This window comes from Rutidosis leptorrhynchoides, chromosome 7 (assembly GCF_046630445.1).
Source record: "Rutidosis leptorrhynchoides isolate AG116_Rl617_1_P2 chromosome 7, CSIRO_AGI_Rlap_v1, whole genome shotgun sequence".
Lineage (NCBI taxonomy): Eukaryota > Viridiplantae > Streptophyta > Magnoliopsida > Asterales > Asteraceae > Rutidosis > Rutidosis leptorrhynchoides.
This window is the reverse complement of record NC_092339.1, coordinates 253,075,585-253,102,469: the sequence shown is the minus strand read 5'-3', so window position 1 is coordinate 253,102,469 and position 26,885 is coordinate 253,075,585.

Genomic DNA, 26,885 nt, shown 5'->3' with positions numbered 1-26,885 from the left:
TTTTTGGTAACACACGTAAATTCATGATTCATACACGTATGGATGACGACGACTTCATTAGTCACACTTGTTCGGGAACTCTGTCTTCCGGATTGTTATTTGCCACCGTTTCAACTTACTATCGGTTTCCCACTGGTGTTTCTTACTATCTACTTTTTGGTGTTACTACCATCACTACTCTAGGTGAGTATCGTCATCAACATTTATCACTACGGTTGCGTGCTACTCGTTATCATGACTCGTTACTCTTTTCATACCTAAATACATTATTGTTGAATCGAACCGATTTGACGTTAACAATCATTTATACACTTCCCTCGGGGAACGCTTCCTTAGAGTTGCAGAAATTCTTTCGATTTAATACGAGTCACGTTTGAGACGTCGTTACATTTTGTTCATTTTAGATTTTCGCGATGACACGAACTTGAATCTATAGAGTGATGTGGGAATGGAGGTATGAGTTAGCGTAATATAACGACACTCGATCAACGTGGTTATATTACGGTAAGACATACCAAAGTTCTAGTGACGCGTGATGGTGGTTAGACTCGATCAACCTAAACACCACCATGTGCCATGTACATGACTTCATCTTTTCAGGTTTGGACATCCGAAAACTCCGAGAATATTTATAACAACCATACCGGGGACACACCTTCGATTTTTGTTGAACTATACTTATGCTTCCGAATGAATTACCGATTCCATTCGACTTCAACCGTATGTCACACGGGTATACTAGCTCGTCCTCGCGCAGTCTTAATGACTAACTACAATTTACTCGTTATGCTCACATCGGGGCGGGAACTTCTCTTGCATCACCCTCGTACTTCCGGTTCAGGAGGTCCTTATTCTAAATTCTCAATGGAGAGCGACTCTTCACGTCATACAAGTATTCGCCGCGAGGGTGGATAGTCCTAACAATCGTTTTCAAAAACCCGATAAGAACTTGCCCCGACGAACGTTTTTGGAAACCGATAAATCTTCCGCGACGCGAATTTTCTTGAGAAACTTGTCCTAGCTAACGTTTTCAATTCCTAGCAAACTTGTTCACTATGCCTTAGGGAAATGTACCCCGTTTCGGATTGAGATCCTCGTTTCACTTCTAGATTTTGGAGTACCTTACAAAAAGCCTCGGGACCGCGTTTAGACATGAGTACCGCGTACCATCCACAACCCGACGGACCGAACAAACATGCGATTTAAACCTTGGAAACCATAATACAAGTTTGTATTACCAACTTCAAATTTACTTGAGAAAAGTATTTTCCTTTAACCGAATCCTCGTACTACAATGATTTTCATTCGAGTTTTAACGTCACTCCTTTTGGAACCACATGTGACCGGAAACGTCATTCTCTTTTGTCGAACCAAGTAAACGATGATCAATTCACCGGGACCGGGATTATGCATGAGCGACCGAGAAAACTTATCCATATCCAAGAAAGACCCAACACGACTCGTTGTCGCCAAATGAGCTACGCCAATTTAGACGTAAACATTTCAAATTCCACGTGGGAAACCGCGTCACGTTAAGAGTCGCACCTTGGGAAGGTGCAATCCGTTTCGGGAAAACGTAGGAAGCTAAATTCGTGATATTTTAATCCTTTTGAAATCTTGGGGAGTTTTGGACCCGTTGCTAACCGTTTAGATTTTCCGACCCATTTTGAGTCTTCGTTTATCCTACATTCGATGTATCAACTCAAAGACATGTTTTGCGAAACGAGAACTTGTTATCTCCTTTGATGAACTCACTATCGACGATAACCCTCACTTCCTAGGAGGACTGGTTGAAACCATAAATCGTGAAGCCAAACCTTAAAACAACATATAATCCCGACCGTCGAAGTTCGTTGAAATACCCTAGAACGTACTTCTCCCTCATTCGTAGAATTGGCAACACAAAATCTCGAGGAAGATTCAACAACTACTACTTCCAACTAAATTTCGGGACGAAATTTCTTTTGAGGTGTGGATAATGTAACATCCCGCGTTTTTCCGTTAAATTTATTTTTAACACCGTCTTTTTTTTTTTAAACATAATCTTTCGTATTTAAATTAATAGTTTCCGTGAGTAACGTTCATTATATTTCCGCTATTTAATTTTGACATCACCCAATTACTCGAGCGTTTTAAAAATATTCGATCGGTTAAATCCCGCACCCGCTTTGAAACTCGAGGGACCGGAGTTGCCAAATGGGCAAACTAGTTGACTAGGTCAACTAGTCAACCCATTTCACCACCATTCAATCCCTCCATCTCTCTCTCTTTCTCTCTAGCAAGAACACACACAAACCCCAACTTCATAGAATCATCATCTAAATTCGGGATTGGAAGCAAACTTCAAAACAAATTACATATTTGGAATCCTCTCTTCATCCTCTACAATTTGATACCAACTTCATCTCGTTTGGGTAACATTTCTAAAACTCTAGATTTCTCTAAATTCGTGTTTTTGATTTGAAATGGTGTTAGTTAGTGTCTATGGCTCAAGTCTAACATGAATATATGTTTGGTTTGCTCGATTTGTTGTTTTTGGAGTAACTAGCATGAACTTGAAATGGGTTTGCTTAATCCTTGATTTTGGATGAGTTAATGTTGTTAGTTTGTTAAAGTGCATGTTTTAATTGTGTTACTAGTATCATTAGCCACATTTGGATGTGTAGGTTGATTAAGAAAACTTCAAAAACCCGATTAATGATTTTGTAATGTTTGACTAGGGTTTGATAGTTCTTGACATGAACTTTTGGATGCTTAAATGCCATGGAGTGTTAATTGTTAGTGTTTAGTAGTAATGTATGCTTCATTACCTTCAAAACGGCATATCGTATGTGTAAATTGGATTCCCGAATCATAAAATACGTTTTACGAACTTGAAACTTTGAAAATAAACCTTTCTTGATCAATTGACGAGTTTTCGGTTATTGTAAATGATGTTTTTGATTGATGATATATGGTTAGTTGTATTCCTCGTCAAAATACCTTTTCGACGATATATGATAAGCATTATAAGTGTCTGCGGGTCAAGAATTGGGTTGGAAAAGGTTTTGGTTCGTGCACACTTGGAAAGACTGACCAGAATTCTCTGGCCAGGTAGTGGCGCGGCGCGCAGAATCGCCTGGCCAGATTCTGCTCACTTTGTCACATTTCACGCGAAATGTTTGACTAGCTACCGACCTCCGATTCACATGAAACTTGTTCTAATATGCTTATATATGAATAAAAACCTCAGAAAAATAGTTCGGGACCGAACCCGAACGTGTTGACTTTTTCGTTGACTTTGACCAAGTTTGACTTTTAGTCAAACTTAACCAAACTTTTATACAATCATTCTAACATGCTTTTATACTTGTTTCTTGTATGAAACTTGACAACGTGATTCACATGCTATACTTAATCGAGTCGTAACGAGCCATAGGACTAATTGAACACATTTCACCCGACTTTGTGTCGTAACCGGTTAATTGACACAACTTACTTGTTTAGGTCAAGGCTAAGCAACTTTCATGCATACGTTACTTTGTGAAGTACTTTTATACTCGTGCACTCGAGGTGAGATCATAGTCCCACCCTTTTCAACAACTTTTTATACTTTAAATTGTGGGCTGAGAAACATATACTTTGTTACATTTTGTACTACTTACTTTTATACTTTGAACACAAGTACAAGGAAAACAAACATTCCACAGCGAGTTAGAACAAAAATCCTCAATTCGATTATCATTAGTTACACTTGCAGGGTGTAAGCGAGAACTTATATTGTGTGGCCATACGGGTTTGACAAACCCTCATTACGGACGGTTCGCTACCGTCTACGGATGAAATATATTTTCGGGAAACAGTGTATGTTCTAACACTATTGTGATGGGGTTCTATGGAAGGAAACGTTAAGTCTTGATAATTGGGTGCTCGCGAACAATACTTTTGGAATGCAAACGATTTTGATAATCAACTATGGGAATACTAAATCTTGTGGTTCAAAAACAACGTTTATTACAAACACCTATGATTTCACCAACGTTTTTCGTTGACAGTTTTCTATATGTTTCTCAGGTTCATACTTGGCTATTTGATACATGCTTCCGCGTACACTCATACTTGCTTGGAGTCGAGCATACATGCATACACTCTGATTTCTTGCTTGGGGTCAAGCATACATACATACGCTAGGGATAGCACTTTTGGATTCAAACTTTTGTTTACATACTTACGCTATTTATAGCAACTGTGTTTTTCAACTTATATTATGTCGCAAGTTATTTCATTTATACTTCATGACTTTTGTAAACTTAGACTTGTTGTCGAACGGTTTTGTAAACTAAACTTGCAAGTCTTGTACCTTTCAAATGAATGCGACATAATTTTGGTCAAACGAGTCTCATATAGGGACTACGACCACGCAACGGGACCTAAGTAGTCGGCGCCGTCAATGACGATTTGATCGGGTCGCTACATTATAGCTATGGAGGTGATGGGTATGGTTCATGGGTATGCTCGTGAGGTCAATCTAGTGTTTATCATCTCCGTTGCGTCTACGTACTTTCCTGCAATATTGAATCTCAATATTGATACGTTCGTGAATCTGAGGCCAACCTTGCACTTGTTAAATGACATTATATGTATTTTTACTACGAAATACAGTATTGTGAGTTTCATTTGCTCCCTTTTATATATATTTTTGGGACTGAGAATACATGCGCTGTTTTTATAAATGTTTTACGAAATAGGCACAAGTACTAAAACTAATTCTACGTGGGTTTAAACCAGAAATATACCCTTAGCTTGGTAACATTAAACTACTTGTCTATGTACGGTAGGTGCGAATTCTAAAGATAGATCTATTGGGCCTGACAAACCCCATCCTGACTATGGGATGCTTTAGTACTTCGAGGTTATTTTAAACACACCTGATCTGGTGTACTTCAGAGGGTAAAACATGAACGTTAAGGCTTGTTACCCGGTGCCTACAACTTATAGAATACTTTTATACACTTTCGAGTGTACATATATTTATAAACGGAAATCTTGTGGTCTATTAATATATTGAAATGATTGTTATGATAAACCTATGAACTCACCAACCTTTTGGTTGACACTTTAAAGCATGTTTATTCTCAGGTATTAAAGAAATCTTCCACTGTGCATTAGCTCATTTTAAGGATATTACTTGGAGTCATTCATGGCATATTTTGAAAGACGTTGCATTCGAGTTATTGAGTTCATCAAGATTATTATTAAGCCAATTATAGTTGGATGTATTATGAAATGGTGTGCATGCCGTCAACTTTCGTTGTAAAGAAAGTTTGTCTTTTAAAAACGAATGCAATGTTTGTAAAATGTATCATATAGAGGTCAAATACCTCGCGATGTAATCAACTATTATGAATCATTTATAATGTATATGAACGGGTCCTTTCAGCACTTCAGCAACGTGAACGCGTTAAGTTTTTATCTCGCCTCTCCGAAGTTTGCGAAATACCAGATCCGCTGTCGGATGATATAGCGGATATGATTTGCAGTCGCAAAGAGGCAGATGAACTTTATGAACAGGCTAAAGAAAATATTAATGAGATTCCCATCCCCAAGGTTGTTGCAATTAGCAAGAACAAGGATGCAGTGGTCGAGGATATTATGAAACTCGACCTTAATACAATAGATGAGGACCTAGCGCAATAATTTCGCACTTTTATTTTGTTTTGTAATAGTTTACGCAGCTTTCTCTACGTATTATTAATAAAATAATGTTTCGTTTATCATAATCAATTGCAATTGTTTATTTTTATAGCGCTTTGTTTCAATTTATATTCGTAATCGCTAGACTTGTCGTTTGCAATTTCGATATTCATTACTGTGCACATAACAAATATTTACTTTCGCAAAACAATCTTTTTATCGTATAATCAATATACATTACGAATCTTATAAGTCCGCCGAAATGATCCTTAGGCAAAAGATTTACGTTTATAATACGCCAAATGTGTTATTGCGAAGCATCTAAGTTGGGAAAACTCACAACTTAGGAAAATAATATGTACAAGTTCCATCATTTCGCTAACACCTTAATTATAAAATATGTTCCATTATAGCGGTCTTTTCCTTCGCTATTTCAAATATTGCGTGTTTAATGAAGGTATTTCGTATGCCCGAGAGACATATTAAATTAATGTGGCTAATGTGTTATGATCCAAGTCGGGTCATACCCAATAACAAACTTACCGACACCTTACGTATTTGATCTTAACGATTGGATCATTAAACAAATACGCAACACTTGAATTTTAGAAAATCAGGTTTCTAAAATATTATCACTTGAGATAAATTATTTGGATAATTTATATATATAATTATTTATGGGTTTAAATGATTATATTGTGTTATATTTTATAAAAGGTTTTATAAAATGTATAAGTAACAAAATAATACATAAGTTTATAAAAGGTTTATAAACTTTTAAAAATAACCTACAAGTATTATTATAAAACATTATGTGGTGCAGAATTTGGGACTCCAAGGAAGGGCACACATGCTTGTTTTGTTACTTTTAATACTACACAACACCACATGAGCATGACTAACACTTCTACCAAGTATTTGACTCATTCTTTCAAGTGATACATGCAACATACTCCAAAAAAAACTGCACAAAAACCCTCTAAAAGAGCTGTCCAGGCCGTGGGCTGTTTGGGGAGAAAAGAGGGTTCTAAATTTGGTTTTTGGAAGTTTGATTCAAGTGTTGATAAATCCTAACCAAAGTACAAGGTGTTGGTGCAAAGTTTGGGGTATAACTACTTGAGGTTTCATAGTTTTGGAGCTCCATTCATCATCATCTTCATCATCATCTATCAACAAGCTAGGAGAAGGTATAAACTCCTTTCTTACTTGTAGTTTGTAAGTATGTTTCACAACTTGATCCTAATTGGGATTTAACTTTAAAAGGTTAAAGATTAACAAGTTTAATTGGTAATATTTTCATGCTTCCGCTTTAATTTGATTCTTAAAATGGTTTAAGTATATTTTGAACTTGTTAAATTCCCAACAATGGTATCTAGAGCCGAAGTTGTTGAAATATGCTTCGAGATGGTTATTAAACCCACTATAATTTTGCATTCTATGAACATGCATGAAGTAGAATGTAAAATTTTCGGTTTTGGGTGGTTTGTCTTTTTGGCCAAAATCACTTGTGATTCTGCATTCTGTACTGCAAATCACTTGTGATTCTGTACTGCCAATCACTTGTGATTCTGTGTTGCCGATCACTTGTGATTCTGTATTGCCAATCACTTGTGATTCTGTGTTGCAGATCACTTGTGATTCTGTGTTTCCAATCACTTGTGATACTGTGTTGCAGATCACTTGTGATTCTGTGTTTCCAATCACTTGTGATTCTGTATTGCCTATCACTTGTGTAGTTAATGTTCACAATCTAAGCCTTGACCTTGTGTTTGGTTACATGCATGGTTGATTGATATTTATTCAATTGGTTTGTAATAATATTTATTCATTTGGCATGTAATAATTCATTTGGTTATGTAATTTATTTTATATTTGGTATGTAAAATAGATTAGGTTGTAATTTCATTTTTTAGACAAAATGTATTAGGATATATTTTGTAAAATGATGAAGAATGATGAAGACTTGAAGAACACATGAAGAAGCATTTGGATGCAAGGTTAAGTGGGAGATTTGAAATCTCCTACTTTGTGTAATTACCCCTTATCCGGTGGCATTTGTTTTCGGCTAAACAAATGTCTACCAATATGGCTTGATTGTGAACATAAGATTTTGCATGCGTGGTTGTTTTGTATGATTATGTGGATTGTATGTTTGTATGCTACAAGTTAATCACACAAGTTAACAACAAGCAAAATGGAAATTTAATTGGTTAAATTATACATTAATTAACAACATGCAAAACGACAATTTAATTGGTTAAATTAAAAATGGCTAAAAGGACATTAATAAATGGTTATTAAGATCATGATTAGGATCATATATATAAAATGGTTTATAGACATGAAAATGGATTTTCATAAGGACCATACACTAAATGCATGTTAGTGTATGGCAAATGTTTTCTTAAACTAGAATTTATGAAAACTTAAAATCCCTTAACTAAAACAAGGCAAACAAGTTAAACGCCATCCTTTTGTGGAAACACTTAGACATATTAGGAATCTCTTGATGGGATAAAGGTCACCTAACCGTTATGAGTGAACTAGTGTGAATAAGGTACACTTCGCATACATGTGGGATAAAGGTCACCTAACCACTTGTATGTTAAGTCTACATGTCTACACAAGTAGGACGACTTGATTTGGGAATCATGAACTTAGGGTCACCGAAGCATGAGGAACAAATAGGCGTTGATGGGATTAATATGCCATGCAAAAGGATTGCATGATCCCATAACTTAGAAGTTGCAAAAGGATTGCAATTGTCATTAAGACTACCTAGCTAAATCAAATGACGGGATAAAGGTCACCTAACCGAAATTTGATTTACCGTTGGATTCTAATATTTAATAAAACAAATTAAAAGGGTATTGTTTATTAAATTTGAAATCAATACTTAAAAGAACTTTGTTGAATTTTGTAGATGGCCGCTAATAACAACAACAACATGAACAACGCACCACTTAACTTTAACAACCTATCGTTGCGGTCTCTCCTCGAGAAAGACAAACTCAACCATACAAACTTTATGGATTGGTTCCAAAATCTTCGGATTGTCCTCAAACAAGAGGATAAAATGTATGTGCTTGAGGACCCCATTCCCGATCAACCGGATGAGAGTGATGTGGAGGCAATGGCCTCTTACGATAAGTATTGCCACGACTCCCTTCAAGTCTCATGCTTAATGCTTGGGACTATGATACCCGAACTCCAAAAGGATTTCGAGCATCATAGCGCATACGACATGATAACACAATTGAAGGAGATGTTTCTCCAACAAGCACGTGTTGAGCGTTTCGAAACGGTTCGGGCGCTTCATGCTTGTCGTATGGACGACACCCAATCGGTTTCATCTTATGTACTTAAGATGAAAAGCCTTATCGATCGTGCTAACCGTCTTAACCTTAACATATCTAATGAGTTAGCCACCGATCTTATCCTTAACTCCCTATCAAAGAGGTTTGATCAATTTGTAATTAATTACAACATGAATGGGATGGATAAGAGTATAGGTGAGCTTCATGGTATGCTTAGGACGGCGGAAACTAGCATGGGTAAAAGGGCTTTACCCGTGTTAGCAATCGATCAAGGTGGGTCCAAAAGTAAGACCTCTAAGCCAAAGGTGGCTAAGAGAAAAGGACCCGCCTATCAAGGCAAAGGGAAAGGGAAGATGGTTACCCCAACCATCAACAAGGCTAAGAAGCAAAAGGTAGCCGAGAAGGCAAACCCCAAGGAAGACCCATGTTTCGGTTGCGGTGAGATGGGTCATTGGAAACGAAACTGTCCGGTCTACCTTAAGGAGTTGAAGGACAAGAGGGATGCAGGGCAAACCTCAGGTAATATATATATGGTATATATAGAGCTAAGTATTACTTCTTCTAATACATGGGTATTAGACACTGGATGTGGAACTCATATTTGCAATTCTTTGCAGGGGTTCAAAAGAAGTGATCATAAGGCGGGAACATCAAGTCTCTATATGGGCAATGGTGCAAAGGTGCATGTTAAAGCTCAAGGAGATTTTATTTTGAAGCTTCCGAGTGGATTGGAACTTATTTTAGAAAATGTTTTGTATGCTCCGGATTTGTGTAGAAACATTATTTCTATTTCTCGCTTAAAACAATGTGGTTACGTTGTTAATTTTATTGATGATGATATTCATGTTTCTAAAGATAATGTATTCTATTTCAAGGCTTCGCCTTCAAATGGAATTTATGAATTGGTTCATGATGACACATCTTCTAGTAGCTCAATGTACCATACAAGCACCAAGAAACTCAAAAGGGATTTGAGTGATTCCTACTTATGGCATTGTCGCCTTGGTCACATAAACAAGAACCGAATACATACACTTCAAAAGAATGGACTTTTGAAATCAAATGAAATGGATTCGTTTGAAGTATGTGAATCTTGTTTACAAGGCAAGATGACTAAAGCACCTTTCAAAGGGACCTATGAAAGGGCTAAAGATTTATTGGGATTAATACATTCGGATGTATGTGGACCCTTTAAACCCATGACTAGGAAAGGTGAAAGATACTTTGTTACTTTCATTGATGACTTTAGTCGTTTCGGATATGTCTACTTATTAAGACACAAGGACGAAACGTTTGAAGCATTCAAAGAATATCAAAACGAAGTACAAAATCAACTCCATAAGACAATTAAGGTACTACGTACCGATAGAGGAGGTGAATACCTAAGCGATGCCTTCCAAGATCATCTTAGGAGTTGTGGGATTATCTCACAACTTACTCCACCCGGAACACCCCAACTTAATGGAGTTTCCGAAAGGAGGAACCGAACCCTAATGGATATGGTTCGATCTATGATGGCAAGAAGCTCGTTACCTCTGTCATTTTGGGGTTATTGTCTAAGCTCCGCGGCTCGTATTTTAAATATGGCCCCAACCAAGAAAGTGGAACGAACTCCTCATGAGATGTGGTTTGGAAAACCTCCTTCTCTATCATACTTAAAGGTATGGGGATGTGAAGCTTATCCTAAGCGTTACGTCCCTAATAAGTTGAATGCTCGATCCACGAAGTGTATCTTCATAGGATATCCCAAGGATGATATGGGATACTATTTCTATGATCCATACGAGCAGAATGTATTTGTTGCTCGAAAGGCGGAATTCCTTGAAACTAAGTTCCTAATGGAAGGAAATAGTGAAAGGAAGATAGATCTTGAAGAGGTTCAAGATCAAGTAGATGATACACAATTGGTTGACACTAGCACTCAACATGAAAATGTTGATAGTGATCAAATGAATGATCAAAATACACAAGGCATTCGTAGATCTGGTAGGATTAGCAATCCTCCTGAGAGATATGGGTTTCTCATAGATGGTTGCTATACGGTTGATTTGGATGAACCGACAAACTACGAAGATGCTTTATCAAGGATTGATAAAGATAAATGGCAGGAAGCCATGAACGCCGAGATGCAATCCATGTATGAAAACCAAGTTTGGGAACTTGTTGAGCAGCCTCCTAGCGTTAAGCTAGTTGATTGCAAGTGGCTTTTCAAGAAGAAAACCGACATACATGGAAACTTGGATACATACAAAGCTAGACTTGTAGCAAAGGGTTTCACTCAAACTCAAGGGGTTGATTATGATGAAACTTTCTCGCCTGTGGCAATGCTAAAGTCTATTAGGATATTATTTGCCATTGCTGCTCACTACGACTATGAAATATGGCAAATGGATGTCAAAACCGCCTTCCTAAATGGATATCTTATGGAAGATGTCTATATGGTCCAGCCTGAAGGTTTTGTTGATCCAAAATATCCTAAAAGTGTATGCAAGTTAAAGAAGTCAATCTACGGATTGAAACAAGCATCTAGAATGTGGAATCATCGTTTTAATGAGGAAGCCGAGAAATTTGGCTTCATTAAAAATGGTGATGAAGCTTGTGTATATAAGAAAGCTAGTGGGAGCTCTACAATGTTCCTTGTGCTATATGTGGATGATATATTATTATTTGGGAATGATATTACCACAATGCAAGGAGTCAAAACTTGGCTAAAGAGTTGCTTCTCCATTAAGGATCTTGGAGACGCACAATACATATTGGGGATAGGGATCTATAGGAATAGATCCAAGAGATTGATAGGTTTAAGTCAAAGTACATACATTGATAAAATCTTGAAAAGGTTCAAGATGGAAAACTCTAAGAAAGGTTTGGTACCTATTCAAAGAGGAACCGTTCTCAATTCATCTCAGTGTCCTACCACGAAAGATGAACAAGAGGGAATGAAGAAAGTCCCATACGCATCTGCTATTGGGTCTATCATGTATGCAATGATATGTACTAGACCGGATGTGTCATGCGCTCTAAGCTTGACAAGTAGATACCAGAATAACCCAGGAAACAGTCATTGGATTGCTGTTAAAAGTATATTAAAATACCTTAGGAGGAATAAGGATATGTTTCTAATATATGGGTCTGGTGAGGAGGAACTCGCTGTAAAAGGTTACGTGGACGCGAGTTTCCAAACTGATCGAGATGACTCTCGATCACAATCCGGTTATGTCTTCATGTTAAATGGTGGTGCGGTCTCTTGGAAGAGTTCGAAACAGGAGGTTGTTGCGTTATCCACTACAGAGTCGGAGTACATTGCCGCCTCACTGGCAGCTCAGGAAGCTGCATGGATGAAGAAATTCATCGACGACTTAGGAGTGGTCCCTTCCATTCAGGACCCTCTTGAGATCTTTTGTGACAACGAGGGTGCGATTGCTCAAATCAAGGAACCTCGTGCCCATCAAAAGACTCGTCACATTGAGCGGAGATTCAACTACATAAGGGATGAAGTTGAAAAAGGAAAGATATGTATTCGCAAAGTTCACACAGATCATAATGTTGCGGATCCACTCACGAAGCTTTTACATGGGCCAAAACATGAGGGACATGTTTGTGCATTAGGGCTTCGATATTCTAGTGATTGGATATGATCTATTTTATGTATTGTACCGGAACGAAATTATTCAAACTCATTAATATAACTATGGGGTTAATTTATCTGAGTTATGTTCCTATTTTGCATATTTCATCCATGAATAAGCAATTATTCTAAATTTCCGTAGTCGATCACATTTGTGGGAACAAGTGTGAGGTTTAGACTATTATGAACTCGGATTGGTATACATTCATAGGTTGAATGTGGGGCAAGGTTGCAACCAAGGTTCATAGATATTTGTGGGAAACAAATATTGGAAGACCCGCTCTCAAGAATTACTGTATAGAGCCTTTGTGGTTGATCACATGTAATTTTGAGTAAAGGAGAATATCATTGTATCCTCTGACCTGAGATACATATTGGGTTCGGATATTCACCAAGTACTGTGCCTTGATTCTTTCCTTCGCTATTCTGAAACATGATAGTACATAAGGAAGAACTCAGGTATATTACAAAGTGTATATCTAGGACGTATGTAGTCAAGATGGAATTTGTCCCTCTTATTCGTTGAGAGTCAGATGTCTAAGGCCTGAAAAGTTAAATCTATAAGAGAGTGATCACTCTGTATCTCTTGGATTTAACATGACATCTAGGACGAAAGGATATAATGAAAGATTCACCTATATATATATCAGTTCGAATAGGGAACTCGAAAGGGATGATGTTATTGAATGGCATAAAGTCATAACATATTGGGGGTGATGGACGGTCGTTAGGTGGTATCCGTCACTTGCATTAATTTCTTATGTTTCTCGTGCAAGTGGGAGATTGAAGGTATTTCGTATGCCCGAGAGACATATTAAATTAATGTGGCTAATGTGTTATGATCCAAGTCGGGTCATACCCAATAACAAACTTACCGACACCTTACGTATTTGATCTTAACGATTGGATCATTAAACAAATACGCAACACTTGAATTTTAGAAAATCAGGTTTCTAAAATATTATCACTTGAGATAAATTATTTGGATAATTTATATATATAATTATTTATGGGTTTAAATGATTATATTGTGTTATATTTTATAAAAGGTTTTACAAAATGTATAAGTAACAAAATAATACATAAGTTTATAAAAGGTTTATAAACTTTTAAAAATAACCTACAAGTTTTATTATAAAACATTATGTGGTGCAGAATTTGGGACTCCAAGGAAGGGCACACATGCTTGTTTTGTTACTTTTAATACTACACAACACCACATGAGCATGACTAACACTTCTACCAAGTATTTGACTCATTCTTTCAAGTGATACATGCAACATACTCCAAAAAAAACTGCACAAAAACCCTCTAAAAGAGCTGTCCAGGCCGTGGGCTGTTTGGGGAGAAAAGAGGGTTCTAAATTTGGTTTTTGGAAGTTTGATTCAAGTGTTGATAAATCCTAACCAAAGTACAAGGTGTTGGTGCAAAGTTTGGGGTATAACTACTTGAGGTTTCATAGTTTTGGAGCTCCATTCATCATCATCTTCATCATCATCTATCAACAAGCTAGGAGAAGGTATAAACTCCTTTCTTACTTGTAGTTTGTAAGTATGTTTCACAACTTGATCCTAATTGGGATTTAACTTTAAAAGGTTAAAGATTAACAAGTTTAATTGGTAATATTTTCATGCTTCCGCTTTAATTTGATTCTTAAAATGGTTTAAGTATATTTTGAACTTGTTAAATTCCCAACATTTAACAATTTGTATGGACTTTAACCATTTTTCAAATAAAATTATTAAACCACGAACAAATTATCTTTCAATTTCAAAGAAGTAAAACAGTTATCATTATTTGGAAAAAATTGCATATACATTTCTGATTGCAGAATTACAATATGTCTGAATATTTCTGCGTGTAAATCATTGCGCAATTAACAACTTATATGTAATATCTTTTTTAACAGCGTAGCATGCCATGCATTAGAGATGATTCTTCCTTCAATGTCTGCGAGCTTGTAGGAACCAACCGTGTTTATTGCTATTATTTTGTAGGGACCTTCTCAGTTAGGTCCCAATTTACCAACATTTTCTGCGCGACTTGCTTCATTGTTACACAAAACCCACTCGCCAACATCAAAGGCTAAAGCATACACCTTTTTGTTATAATATTTCGCAATCTGTTGCTTATTATTCGCTTCTTTTATCGCAACCATTAATCTGCGTTCCTCCACAAAATTTAAATTTTCGCACAAAGCATTATTATTCGTAGTCTCATCAAATTGGCAACCCTATGTGTTGGCAAAAACATTTCTGCGGGAATCATTGCCTCCGAACCATACACAAGACTAAAGGGTGTTCGCCAGTACTTTTCTTAAATGTTGTGCGATGTGCCCATAGCACATTGGATAGCTCATCAACACATCCAATGCGCTTTTAATTTAAGCGCTTTTTAATGCCACTAACAATGTCGCGATTAGTAATTTCGCATAACCCATTGGCTTGCGGGTGCGCAACGGATGTAAGTTTTTGCACAATGTTCAGTTCTTCGGATAAATTTTTAAAGGGATCTTTCGCTATATGTGCACCATTGTCGCTTACAATTTCGTGAGGAATACCAAATCGACAAATGATATATTCGCAAACAAAATTTCGCACTTGTACTCCTGTAATTGTGCGCAATTCTTGTGCTTCCACCCACTTAGTGAAATAATCAATCACCACAATCAGGAATTTTACGTTTCCTGCTCCTGCAGGAAATGGTCCCACAATATCAATTGCGCATTTATAGAATGGCCATGGCGAGTTTACTGGAATCATCTCGTGCCTTGACTTTCTGTTCTGCGGCGCATGCCTTTGGCAACTTTTGAATCTTTTTACTATTTTTGCCACATCGCGATACAGGGTTGGCCAAAAGTAACCCATTCACATAATTTTTGACGCAATAGTCTTGTAGCCAGAATGTAGCACACAAGAACCGCTATCCACTTCTTCAATGATCATCACTGCCTCTGTTGGTCCAACACAGCGCATTAGTGACCTGTAGTAAGATTTGCGGTACAAGATGTCATTTTCAATGGTATACATAGGTGATCTTATGCGCACTAATCTTGCCTCATTTTTATCTTCTGGCAGTGTGTTATTACGCAGATTTTCAATAATATGATTCATCCAATTTGGTTGCACTTTTTCAATGGCCCTAACAATTAACCCGTCATCAATTGCTTTGTTGGGCAACTATTCCACCCAAACTTGCTTTTGAAAATGCGAAAAAGTTAAAGCTGCGAGTTTACTTAGTGCATTTGCCTTTTTGTTTTGGCTTCTGGAAACTTACACGAGCTCAAAGTGTTCAAACTTTTCTGCAGTCCCTTTCAGCAATTTCAAGTATTTCTGCATCGAGAGCTCATGCGAATCAAATGATCCATTAAACTAATTTAAAACCAACTGCGAATCAACATATGCACGTAACCTAGTGATATTCTTTTTATGTGCAATGTTTAATCCAGCAAGCAGCGCCTCATACTCAGCTTCATTATTTGTAACATCAAAATTGAAACACGATGCATATGTATGTTCCTCGCCACTTGGGCTTGTTAAAACTAATCTTGCACCTGCGCCTTCTGTGCATGATCCAACATCTGTAAATAAATCCCATGTTTCACCTTGTGCAGGCTTCAACTCTGTTCTTTCATCGATTACTTCCAATTCACCTGTCATTTCTGCGAGATAATCCGCCAAAAGTTGTCCCTTCACAGAAGTTCACGGAAGGTAAGTTATTTCATAAGCTCCCAAATCAATTTCCCATTTGGCAAGCCTTTCAGATATTTCAGGCTTATTTAGAACTTGTTTAACTGGCAAATCAGTTAAGACATGAATAGGATGCCCTTGAAAGTACCCCCGCAGTCTTCTTTTAGTTAGAAGCAGTGCGTATACAAATTTTTCCATTGGCGCATAGTTAATTTCGCTTCCTGCAAGTGTCTTACTTACAAAATAAATTGGCTTTTGCGTTTTCTCGCTTTTCGCAACAAATACTGATCAAAAAGCTTCATTCGCAACTGAAACATAGAGATATAGAATTTCGCCCTTTATTGGCGCAGTTAACATAGGAAATGTTGCAAGCAATTGTTTCATTTCTTGAAATGCGCTGTCTTCTTCCGCAGTCCACACAAAATTTTTCTGATTCAAACATCCTTTTAGTGTTTTAAAGAAAGGCAATTGTCTTTCCGCAACCTTTGACAAAAATCTTGTCAAAGCCGCTAACTTTCATGTTAAGCTTTGCACTTCCTTTATTGTTTTTGGTGCGGTCATGTTTTCAATGTGGCTATCTTTTTGGGATTAGCCTTAATGCCCTACTCAGTAACGTAATATGCCAAAAATTTTCCTTTTTTTTCACCAAAACTGCATTTTGATGGATTTAACTTCATGTTAATTCTTCGTAGATTTTAGAATGTTTCCGTAATGTATTGCAACATTTAATCTTGCACTTTGCTCTTTATTACCAAATCATCCACATACGCTTCAAGATTGCGCCCAATTTGACTTTCGAATGCGCTATCTATCAAGCGTTGATATGTAGCGCCAACATTCTTAATTCCAAAAGGCATCTTGATATAGCAATATATGCCTTTGCCTGTATGAAACACGGATTTATCTTTATCTTCTTCTGCCATTGGAATTTGATGGTACCCTTTGTAAGCATCCAGAAAGCACTTTCCAATCTATTTTTGGCAGCGGATAGTTATCTTTAGAGCAAGCTTTATTGATATCTTTAAAATCAATGCACATCCGCCACGATCCATCAGGCCTTTTAACGAGCACTGGGTTCGCAACCCATGATTGGTATTTTACTTCGCGCAGAATGCCTACTTTAACAAGTTTAGTTACTTCTCCGCATAACCATTGTGTGCAGTCTGGAGCCATGCCTCTGCGTTTCTGAATTATTGGTTTTAACGCAGGATTTGCATTAAGCCTATGTTCTGTAATTTTTCACGGAACACCGGTCATGTCTTGTTCACACCACATAAAGACATCCATATTTGCTATATATAAGCAATTGCACTAATTGCCTTTTAACATCAACATCTAAATTGCTGCCAATTTTGATTGTTTGTTCTAGATAGACGCGATTTATCACAACCAAATTTTCTTCTGCGCCTGCGTTTTCCATCACTGCGCCTTGCGTGTTAACATTTGCACAAATTGGTTGTATTATGGCAGAGTTAATTGTTGCAACACCTTTGCATGTTGCAAACTTTATCATTCCATGTATAGTTGATGGAATAATACCAAATTTTGATAGCGTAGAGCATCTCAATAACATGTTATAGCGCGAAGCATATCGCATAACGTATAAATATAGCCATGCTTGGCACATTAGCTTTGCATCTATTTCATTAACAAGCTCTATTTTGAGTGGTAATTGCCCAACCGACCATGCGGACTCTCCTGCAAAGCCAGATAATGAAACTGTAGTAGGTATTAGCTCTGCTTTGATACTTTCTGGTAGCTTGCGAAAGCATTGTTCATATATGATGTCCATGCTACTTCCCGTGTCCACATGCACTTTCATAATTGTAATTCAAGTGTTTGTGATTTTACAGGATACAATTACTGGCGAATTAATCATGCCATAGCTTTGCATTGGCGGAAATGTTATTGGCGCAAGTTCACATTTTTCAAGTGTTTCCGCGGATTTTATTTTATGAGCTTTCTTTCTCTTATGAACCATGCCTACTATTTTTGCTTCTTGCGTTTGTTGCTTATATGTATAAATTAGCTCGTTTCTGCGCAAACTTGGCTGTGCCGACTGTTTTCGTTTTACTTTTACGAGATTTTCAGTCTCTGAATCATTTTTAAATTTGTTGTCTTGCCGGCATTGAAGTTTTGCCAATTTCGCAGTTTTCTTAGCAACAGCGTTATCATTCAACCTTTACATTTTCTGTCAAAATCAGAAAATCAAGCACTACAGATGTGTAGACCTGCAATTCATTAAACAAGAACACGATTATAATTGAATTCCAAATTAAATTATTCGATTACGCGAAGTAAATTTATCGAATTCAATTCTAATTCGTGTCCCACGGATGTCGCCAATTGATCAATCCTAAATCAGATGCAAGATCTAATTTAGGAGTTGAGTGCAATGAAGGGTGGATGATGGTGTTGATAATGTTTTTGGGACCTTATGATCGTCTTTCACTTAGATTCAAGTGATCAATCACCATGTCCCAGTCTTGATTGCATTACCTTAGCTCGATTATGATTGATACTTGGGCGTGTTCACAAGTAAGTCACAAAGGGGTCAGAGCAATTGCACAGAATCAACAACCTAAAATGCGAGCCCAGCTCCCTATTTATAGGTTTGGGATATTCGCGGAACCGATGTTCGCGCACACTTAGCAGATCCGCAATGTTTATGCGGGACATCTTCCCAATCTCAATTTATGCGGGCATTCGCAATGTTATAGTGTAATACGCAGTTGCTTGTTTATCTGCGCGGTTCTGTTTGCACTTGCATTTGAATTGCCTTTTGCACTTAAATATACATATACATATCTATGTATATCATCAAAAGCGAATGTATCCTTATTCAACATTTGCAAATGTGAGGATTCCACCATTGATGAGCTATTCCAGTGTTTACCTGTGGTTGAAAGTCTGTTTCTTTCGATTTAGATGATTATGGTATCATTCTCATCATATTTTGATAAATTACCTTTTGACTAAAAAGAACGTTTTTGTTAATATTTGTATTGGTCTATGGTGGAAGTGTTTAGTTGAAGATGGTATTCCAAGAGAACTTCCAATCTCATTAGTCCACCTTAAATACTTCTATTTGGAACACATGTGTTTCGTTGACGACTATTGTAGAGACCCCGACAAATCGTCAAGTGACGGCGTCGTCTACGTATGGTCCCATTACATGGTCATAAGCATTTATAACAAAGTTTGACCGAAAATATGTCGCATTCATTTCATAAAAGGATGTTTCAACGTTTACAAAAGTAATTCCCAAGACAAGTACATATCAAAAGTTATAGTTCATATGAAACACGTGCGACATAGTTTAAAGTAGCCAAAAAGACGCTCCACGTATACAAGTATCAAAAGTATGTGCGGAAGCATGTATCACCTAAGATCAAGGACCTGAGAAAAACATAGAGAATCTGTCAACGAAAACGTTGGTGAAATCATAGGTTTAGTAAGTAAGTAAGTGAGTAAGTAAGTTGAACCACAAGTGTTGTCACGTTGAAATAATAATAAACCATTCTAAAAGTTGATATCACGAGCACCCAATTATCAAGACTTAACTATCACGAAACCCCATTAATATAGTGTCAGAACATACACTTATCCCCGAAAATATATTTCATCCGATTAACGGTAGCGAACCGTCCGAATGAGGGTTTGTCAAACCCGTATGGCCACACAACATAAGTTCTCGCTTACACCCTGCAAGTGTAACTAATGATAATTGAATTGAGGCTTTTTGTTCTAACTCGTACGTAGAATGTTTGTTTTCGTACTTGTGTTCACTTTGTAAAATGAAACGTTTATGTTTTCTCATCCCAAATATAAGTATAAAAGTGTAAAAGTGGGACTATGATCTCACCTTTGATTGCAAGAGTAAAAGTACTTCAACAAGTAATGTGCGCAAAGGACAACGCTAGCCTCGACCTAAACAAATAGGTTATATCAATAACGATAGTCACGAAGGGTCAAAGTTGCTCAATTAGTCCTATGGCTCAACACGACTCGATTATGAAGCATGTGAAGCAAATAGTCAAGTTTCACGCAAGATACATGTATAGAAACAAGTTAGAAAGATTGCATAATCAATTGGTTAAGTTTGACAAAAAGTCAAACTTTGGTCGGTCAAAGTCAACGAAAAAGTCAACATGTTCGGGATAGGTCTCGAACAAATTTTCTATGCTAATTATTCATATATAAGTATATTAAAACAAGTTTCATGTGAATCGGAGGTCGGTAGCTAGTCAAACATTTCACGTGAAATGGGACACGGAGGTCAGAATCTGTCCAGGTTGTTCTGCGCGCCGCGCGGGGTGAGGTGCGCGCCGCGCCACCTGCTGTTCAGCTATTTTCCTGTTTTTCAAAGATATGCACGAACCAAAACCAATTCTAACACAACACTTGACCCGCAAATACATATAACGCTTATCATACATCGTTGGAAAGGTGTTTTGACGAGGAATGCAACTAAACACATATCATCAATCAAACTTCCACTTATAACAACCAAAAACCGCAATTAATGTTCCTCATTCAATGCATACAAGTCATAAATGCCATTTAATGATTCGGTAACCAAATTACATGAACAATATGCTGTTTCGAAGGTAATTAAGCATACAACACAACCTAACACTTACAATTAGCATTTCGTGTCATTTAAAGCATCAAAAGTCCATTTCTAGTTCATGAAACCCTAACTCAAATTCACCAAATTTCATAATCAAGTTTAGAAGGTTTCTTTAACCAAACCATACATCATAACGAAGCTAGTAACACTAGGAATAAGATTAAAACATGAACTCTTAGCATCAAACAACATATGAACACTCAAAACTCAAGATTAAGCATGTGAACTTTCAATATGAACTAGTTACATCAAAATAGCAAGAACAAACATACAAATCACATAACCATACTAGACTTGAGCCATAGACACTAATTAACAACCTTTTAACTCAAAAATCTCAAGAACACATAAAATTAGTGATTTTAGAAAGTTACCCAAATGCAATGAGATTGGTATGGAATCGAAGAGGGGATCACGAGGAGTTCAACTATGTAATTTGTTTGGCCCGAAGCTTGATCGATTGAATATGGATGAAGATTTGCTTTTTGATGAATTTAAAGAAATATGAAAGTAGAGAATAAAAAGAGAAAAGAAAATGAAAAATGGAGGTGGAAGATGGTTGACTAGTCAAGTGCTAATCACCATTTTGGGGTTTTGGCAAAACAAGTCCCTCAAGTCGTAGTCGGGTGCGTTAAATTACCTAAACGAGATAATTTGAAACGCGTATTAACGGGAGATGTTATAAACATATAACGGAGTTTAAAATAGTTAAACGGAAAAGTAAACGAAAAAAGGCGGGATGTTACATTACCTACTCCTTAAAGGAAATTTCGTCCCGAAATTAAGCATGCGTAGTAATCGTTGTCTCTTCCTCTGAATCCGACGGTTCCGGAATCGGAAATAGATGAGGGTATTTCTCTCGCATTTGATCTTCCCTTTCCCAAGTAAACTCGGGTCCTCTTTTGGCGTTCCATCGGACCTTAACAATCGGGATCCGGCTCTGTTTTAATTCCTTCTCGACGTAGTCCACAACTTCAACCGGTTCCTCCACAAAATGAAGTTTGTCATCAATAGTAAGTTCCTCGAGAGGGACGGCGATATCGGGCTCGGCAAGACATTTCTTCAAGTTAGATACATGAAAAGTAGGATGGACGGAGCTTAGTTGAGGCGGAAGATCCAAACGATACGCAACGGTTCCAACACGCTCTAAGATTTCGAAAGGACCAACATACCGCGGATTTAGTTTCCCACATTTCCCAAAATGGATGACACCTTTCCAAGGTGCGACTTTTAACATGACGCGGTCACCGACTTGAAATTCGAGGTCTTTGCGTCTTTTGTCGGTATAGCATTTTTTACGACTCCGGGCCGTCCGAAGCCTATCTCGGATTTGAAGGATCTTCTCGGTGGTTTCATGAATGAGTTCGGCCCCGGAAATTTGCACGTCACCCACTTCGGCCCAACAAAGAGGAGAGCGACATTTTCGGCCATATAGTGCTTCAAAAGGTGCGGCCTTAATACTCGCGTGATAACTATTGTTATAAGAGAACTCGGCGAGAGGTAAGTGCTTGTCCCAAGCTTTTCCAAAATCAACAACACAAGCTCGTAGCATATCTTCCAAGGTTTGTATTGTACGTTCACTTTTCCCATCGGTTTGAGGATGATATGCGGTGCTCATGTCCAAACGCGTTCCCAACGCTTCTTGTAAAGTACACCAAAATCTAGAAACGAAACGACCATCTCGGTCGGAGATAATCGATAAAGGTACACCGTGTCGGGCTACAATCTCCTTAATGTAAAGTTGTGCAAGTTTCTCCATTTTGTCGGTCTCTTTCATGGCGAGAAAGTGCGCGGATTTGGTGAGGCGATCGACAATGACCCAAATAGTATCATAACCGCCCGACGTTTTTGGTAGTTTGGTGATAAAATCCATCGTGATCCTTTCCCACTTCCATTGCGGGATCTCGGGTTGTTGAAGTAACCCGGACGGTCTTTGGTGTTCGGCTTTGACTTTTGCGCAAGTCAAACATTTGGCAACGTATCTAGCAACTTCCTTTTTGATGTTCGGCCACCAATATTGTTCTTTAAGGTCATGGTACATCTTATTGGCACCGGGATGAATCGAGTATCGTGATTTGTGGGCTTCGTCTAAGATGAGGTTTCGTAAATCGCCATATCTAGGCACCCAAATTCTTCCGGCGTAATATCGAAGTCCGTTCTCCTTAACTTCGAATCGAGAGACGAGGATGTTTAAAAGTTCACGTCCGATGTGGTTGTCCTTAAGAGCCTCCTCTTGAGCTACACGAATTTGGCTATTAAGGTTGGAGTGGATGGTGATGTTTAATGCTCGGACGCGAAGAGGTACCGTTCTTTCCTTTCGACTTAAGGCATCGGCCACTACATTTGCCTTTCCGGGGTGGTAACGAAGCTCACAATTGTAATCGTTCAAGGTTTCAATCCACCGTCGTTGTCTCATGTTTAGTTGCTTTTGATCGAAGATATGTTGGAGACTTTTGTGATCGGTAAAGATAGTACTCTTGGTACCAAGAAGATGATGTCTCCATAACTTAAGTGCAAAGATGACGGCTCCGAGTTCAAGATCATGTGTCGTGTAGTTTCGTTCGTGAACCTTGAGTTGTCGAGATGCATAAGCAATGACTTTCTTTCGTTGCATTAATACGCACCCATAACCGTTTTTCGAGGCATCGCAATATACGACAAAATCATCATTGCCTTCGGGAAGCGACAAGATAGGAGCGGTGGTTAGCTTAGTTTTCAAGATTTGGAAAGCGGTTTCTTGTTCGGATGACCAAATGAACTTTCGTTCCTTGTGAGTTAACGCGGTTAGAGGGCGAGCGATTAAGGAGAAATCCTTGATGAATTTACGATAGTATCCGGCGAGACCTAAGAATTGACGAATTTGAGTAGGAGTAGTAGGAGTCTCCCATTTACTAATGGCTTCGATTTTTGCGGGATCGACTTTAATGCCTTTATCACTTACAACGTGACCGAGGAATTGAACTTCCTTCAACCAAAATTCACACTTGGAGAACTTGGCATAGAGTTATTCTTTTCTCAAGAGTTCAAGCACGAGTCGGAGATGTTCTTTGTGTTCCTCTTCGCTTTTAGAATAGACCAAAATATCGTCGATGAACACGATAACGAATTTGTCGAGGTAAGGTTTGCACACGCGGTTCATGAGATCCATAAACACCGCCGGTGCGTTAGTGAGACCGAAAGGCATGACAAGGAATTCATAACTACCATAACGAGTTCGGAAGGCGGTTTTGGAGACATCTTCCCCCTTAACCCTTAGTTGATGATAACCCGAACGGAGATCGATTTTTGAATATACACGAGAACCTTGTAGTTGATCAAAGAGGTCATCAATGCGCGGAAGAGGATATCGGTTTTTAATCGTTAATTTGTTCAATTCACGATAATCGATGCACATTCGTAGGGATCCGTCTTTCTTCTTGACGAACAAAATCGGAGCGCCCCATGGTGAATGGCTAGGTTGAATGAAATCACGGTCAAGTAACTCTTGGATTTGACTTTGCAATTCGTGCATTTCGGATGGAGCGAGTCTATATGGTGCACGCGCTACGGGTGCGGCTCCCGGTATAAGATCGATTTAAAATTCAACCGGTCGATGAGGTGGAAGACCCGGAAATTCGTCGGGAAATACATCGGAAAAGTCACTAACAATTGGCACATCATCGATGCGCTTTTCGTCGGCCTCGACTTTCTTAACGTGAGCAAGAATCGCAAAACAACCCTTGTGAAGTAGCTTTCGAACTTTAAGGCACGAAACGAGATTGAGTCCGGTGCAATTCTTGTCGCCATAGACAATCAATGGTTCACCATTCTCGATAGGAATTAGGATTGCGTGAAGATCGCAAAGAATGTGAGATTTATTTTTAACCATCCAATTCATACCGATTATTACATCAAAACTCCCTAGTTCCATGGGTATCAAGTCAATTTCAAATTCATTACCCAAAATATTTAAAGTACACCCCCGGTAATATGTGTCGGCACTTAAGAGTTTTCCATCGGCCACCTCGATGGAGTAAGTAGTATCTAAAGGGTGTGGTGGAGCGGAAAGAGTAGGAGCCAAAGTCTTAGACACAAAACATTTATCGGCACCCGAATCAAATAAGCAAGTAACATAAGTGTTGTTGAGAAGAAACGTACCCGTGACTAGTTCATTGTCATCTCGGGCTTCCTCGGTGTTGATGTTAAAGGCTCGGCCTCGGTTGTTGGGGTTGGCTTTCTTTTTCGGGCATTCGTTCTTATAATGGCCCATTTGGCCACATTCATAACAAGTGACCGTCCTTGGAGGATTGGGCCCCTTTCGAGCGACGGGGGCGGCACTTCTACAATCATTGGCCACATGACCATTCTTTTGGCACCGGTGACAAAATAAATTGCCACATTCCCCGTAATGATGTTTGTGACATTTGTTGCAAAAGGGTTTATTTCCACCATAAATTTTCTTGCCGTCATTGTTGAAAGGCTTTTTGGTGAAGGTGTTGTTGTTGTAATTGGTTGATGGAGTGGCTTCCCATTTCCTTTTGTTGCCACCCGACTTGTCCTCGGCCTTAGGAGCCGGCACTACAATTTCGTCAACCGTCTCAATTAATTGGCGGGCCATGTTCATAGCGGCTTGATGAGTAGTGGGTCTGGATGACATCACCCCTTGTTTGATGCTTTTTGGAAGACCGTGCATGTAGAGCTCAATCCTTTGAGATTCGGGGCTAACGAGATTGGGACACATCAAAGATAGTTCGGCGAAGCGTAGATTGTAAGCCTTGAGGTCGTTTCCGACCGCCTTCAAAGCTCTTAACTCTTGCTCAAGCTTGCGGGTTTCTTCGCGCGGAAAATATTCAACAATCATCTTTTCCTTCAAATCGGCCCAAGAAAGGGCATGAGCTTCATCGGTTCCCACCGATTGAACATAGGTGTTCCACCACGTGAGAGCAACACCAGAGAAAGTGTGGGTGGAGTATTTGACCTTATCTTGGTCCCGACAACCGCTTATGCTAAAGACGGCCTCGGTTTGTTCAAACCAATGAGTAAGCACAACCGGTCCCCCGGTTCCATCATAAGTGTGAGGTTTGCACCCCGTGAAAGCTTTGTAGGAGCACCCTTCGCTAGAGTTACCGGCTCCTTGGTTATTGTTGTTGTTATTGTTGTTATTGTTGTTGTTGGACGAGTGACCGGCCATGGCCGCATCCACGGCGGTGGCTATCATGCGTTGCAAAGCTTGTTCGGGAGTTTCATTGCGTCGTACACGGCGAGGAGGCATTGTTCCTTCAAAACAAAAGAATACCGTTGGTTAGTATTCTAAATAATACTAACCGTGATATGGAATAAAGATAAAGAGAAAATTATCCTTGACTCGCCTTAAATTCTTTATGTCATAATGTCGGTATGTTCATATGAGTCACCGTAATATAATCCCGAAAATTATATTACCCTAATTCATATGTGCATTCGACATTACTACATATAGTCAAGGTGGCGTGTCAATTAAATTATACAACTCAAGAGTAAGATAGAATAAGAGTAGATATGAGTAAGAGAGTTCGAGTATAATGCACAAGTAGTCAAGTAATTCCTATGTCAAGTCTATATGCCGGTTGTAGTCTAGACTCATCAATGTACCCTATGACTCGGGGTCGACACCAATGAACTCTAGATCCCTACAACCAAGGCTCTGATACCACTTGTAGAGACCCCGACAAATCGTCAAGTGACGGCGTCATCTACGTATGGTCCCATTACATGGTCATAAGCATTTATAACAAAGTTTGATCGAAAATATGTCGCATTCATTTCATAAAAGGATGTTTCAACGTTTACAAAAGTAATTCCCAAGACAAGTACATATCAAAAGTTATAGTTCATATGAAACACGTGCGACATAGTTTAAAGTAGCCAAAAAGACGCTCCACGTATGCAAGTATCAAAAGTATGTGCGGAAGCATGTATCACCTAAG